The sequence below is a fragment of the Echinops telfairi genome, unplaced genomic scaffold (genome assembly GCF_000313985.2).
Source record: "Echinops telfairi isolate 266 unplaced genomic scaffold, ASM31398v2 ScPeMD7_9;HRSCAF=40, whole genome shotgun sequence".
Taxonomy (NCBI): domain Eukaryota; kingdom Metazoa; phylum Chordata; class Mammalia; order Afrosoricida; family Tenrecidae; genus Echinops; species Echinops telfairi.
This window is the reverse complement of record NW_022103906.1, coordinates 90396518-90400156: the sequence shown is the minus strand read 5'-3', so window position 1 is coordinate 90400156 and position 3639 is coordinate 90396518. Positions and strand designations below refer to the sequence as shown.

Sequence of the window (3639 nt, the reverse complement as noted above, 5' to 3'; positions counted from 1 at the left end):
GTTTCTGCACACATCCAACAGCTGGGTCTGTACACTTCTGAAGCAGGGTTTCCATCTCTCCATCCCTTCCCTTTGTGCTGGTTGACGCTTACCAAGTCCGGATGGCAGCCTTGGCACACTCAAGGGGCTCATCATGCCCCTTTTAAATGGTCTTTGAGTTTGGGGAACAAAAAGAGGTCTGGGTGGGGGTGGGGGGCAGATCAGGACTGCCAGGTGGATGGCATAACACCTCCCAAATTCTTATAGGTTCGTCCTTGAAACCCTTGCAGAATACATTGTTGCAATGGAAAAACCTCCTTGGTGTAAATTTCCTGGCCTTTTCCTCCCCAAAGCTGTTTTCAGTTTTCTGAAAGCTTCTTATTAATAAGCTCCTGTCATCTTCCCTGTGCTCTTGGAGAGAATCTATCAGGATGACTCCTTTCAAATGAATCCTCCCCTAACCTAACAAGGAGAAACGAAACCAGCCCACGCGGCTGGCTGCCGTAACCTTCGAGCTCACGTCTCTGCCTTGACTGTAACAGGTGTCTGCTGTGGGAATCCTGGTGGAGTCGTGGTTTCATGTTGGATTGCTAACCACGAGTCGGCATTTGGAAGCCACCAGTCCGTCTGTAGGAGAAAGATGAGGTTTTAAAGTCATGGAAAGAGTTACAGTTTTGGAAACCCACAGGCGCAGTTCTGTGAGTCGGAATCAACTCAATAGCCGCGAGGGAGACCAGATCTCCGGGGCAGCCGCTGTTTGGCTTGGACCTTGCTCTCTGGACATAGTGGTAAATCCAAGACTCATTCCCGGTCTTGAAAAAGCACCTTATTAAATTCATTCTTACTTCAAAGATGGATGGAAAGACTGGCTCTTTGGGGTAGAAGACCTCTGCAAACATTTTGAGGACTCGTTGGGCTGGAAGCCTGCAGAGGCTGAGATGTTCCCTTGACCTTGAAGACGCTGTACCATGTAAGATCCCAACTCCAGCAGCCATTGCTGTTTCCCCTCCCAGCTTCTGAGCTTCAGCACAGGCTTTCCATTCATCAAACTGGATGCTCTTCTCTTCCTTGGTCCATCTTGGAGATCTTCCGGACCTTCCTTCAAAGAGCTGATCCTTTTAAAACTGTTGTTGGATGTGGACCAGCCTTCCCGCACGCTTGTCGCCAAGCTTCAGTCACTGAGGAAGATAGCTACTTGAGTTTTGTTAACGATTTGCTCTTTTCCCTGACCTCAAACTAATTTTATTTAAAAATTTTAATGAACCAGAAGAGCCATTTTAAAAAATATATCTTTCTGGAGAAAGAGGAGGCTGTCTGCTCCCATAAAGATTTGTAGCCTTGGAAACCCAAGGGGGTAATTCTATGAGCCAGAATCGACTGGCTGGGAAGGAATCAATTAACAAGACTGAGACACCTCTTCAGCCATCCAGTGAATGCAGAGATGTGCTGAACCACGCTTTGCCTGTCTATATACATGAACTGGAAGCCTACAGCTTGCTTTCGACTTATATTGTCCTCGATGCTTTTTGTAACCATCACTACTCATCTGTCGGTTTCGCTGTGTGTTGCTACGATGCTGGAAGTTGTGTCACTAACATTTAAAATCCCAGCAGGGTCATCTGTGGTGGAAAAGTTTCAGTAGGGGGTGTGGGAAAATGACCCTCTTCTCTGCTGCCATAGTGACACAGCCCAAATGAATGTTCGGGTGGTACTGTGGTGTTTGAAGATGGACGGGCATCTGTAAACTAGGGGCCATGTGGCCTAAGCCTTGCCTTAAGGGCTGGTCATTCCCAATCCATGAGGGAAGTGGTGAGTCTTCAAACAAGCCGAAGAACTTAAAAATGGCGTCCTAGTGAGTTATGCGTTGGGCTGCTAACAGCAAGGTAAGCAGTTTGAAGTCGCCAACCATCCACAGGAAAGGGGAGGCTTTCTCCGCGTGTAAAGCCTTTGTACAGTCTCAGAAACCCACAGGGACAGCTCTAACTTGGCCTTGAGTTGGAGTCGAATCAACTCGATGGCAGTTTTGAGTTTTCTGAAGGACTTAAGTTGGCGGGAGATAGGACTCCAAAAGCTGAGCTCTCAGCAGAAATGTAGAGGAATTGACATTTCCACACAGGTATGCTAAGACTCTGGTTTCTAGAAGGATGGCGAGACCGAAAGGAAGCAGCACCGCGGGAAGATCGTACGTCCTTTCGAATAGTGTCAAGATACATATGTCATCCTTTGTCAATCACATTTTTGGAATGTTCTGTTCTTCTTCTCTCCCTTCCTTCCCTCTTGCCTTCTTTACGTCTTTCTTTCTTTCTTTCTTTTTGAACCAGGAGAACAATTAGCAAAGTTTTATTTGCTCATTTTTTGCATTTAAGGTATTCTTCAATAACATCCTTGGCTTGAGATTCTTTGCCATCGTCCTTAATAACCACACAACTGCAACCAACCACTTTCCGGGATGTTCCTTCTCTCTCAGTTTTGCAGAGGCCCACCCACTCGCCCAGTTTCTTGTGGTCATCCACCTTGATGAGGTTGACGTGGTGCTCGGCACACAGGGCCTCCACTCACGTGACAGACATGGGCTCATCACAGTTGGATGCAAGCCCACAGACAGCTTGGAGCTTGTCTACGGCTTTGGCAGTTCTTGAATTCCACGTGCTAGGCCATCGTGGAGGAGGGTGGTCTTCAGCCCCTCTTGTAAAGCAGCGTTGACGTCCATGGCACCTCTGACAGCAATGCTTTCCTCGGCCGTGGCGGTGGGTTACAGGTGGGACCGAATCTTGAACACACCGGAGCCTCTGCCTCTGCACAGCTTGGTGGGGACAGGGAAAAAGAAGCCCCTCTTTCTTTTTAAGTCTTTCATAAAGTAAGTCTTTCTAAATCATTAGTAAAGTTTGATTTCACTGTTCTGGCCAAGCCTCCACTGTGCTTGATCTGGATGGAGTGCTACCAGTAGAATGCCAAACGAGGAAATGCATCCGCAATCAGGTACAACTACCTGCACTGCCACCAAAAACCCAAACATCCAGGTGCCATCACGTTGATTCTGACTCATGGTGACCACAGATTTGTCAGAGGGGAGCTGTGCCACCTAGAGCCAATTTTGGGGTGGGGTGGGGGGGGGATGTTAGTCCGAGTAGACTAGAGTAACAAATCCAGGGAGATTCATATGTGTATAAGAGTGAGTTTTATATAAAGAGTAACTGTACATTAAGAAAGCGTCCCAACCCAGTCCAGCTCAAGTCTGTAAGTCCAATATTAACGAATATGTCTGATACCAATCTATAAAGTCCTCTTCGGACTCATGAAACCCGTGCAATAACCCTGAATGCAGGAAGATCACAGGCCAGTGGGTAGGAAGTCTTGTGGGTCCAGTGGCGTTGTAAGCATCTCAGTGCTGGCAGGGGTCTCCACACGGCTTCTCCAGCACCCAGGGTGGGTCCATGTGGCTTCTCCTCAGGGATGTCAGCCTTGTCACTAGTGAGTCTCCAAGGGAGTGAGTGGAGAGAGAAGTGTCTCCTGCCTCTTAGGAGGAAAATATCGAGTTCCCAGAATTCCCAGGAGTAGGCCATCCCCACACAGAGGCCTCATTGGCTATGACCCCATTGCCAGACTAGACTCCACCCCTTCACTCATAAGCTTGCAAATGGACAAATGATTATATAACTA

The 3639-nt window shown here is 47.9% G+C and overlaps 1 pseudogene; it reads right to left on the bottom strand.

Moving 5' to 3' along the window:
* Positions 1-2303: 2303 nt before the first annotated feature.
* LOC101660716 lies at positions 2304-2713 on the bottom strand (annotated as a pseudogene).
* Positions 2714-3639: the final 926 nt, after the last annotated feature.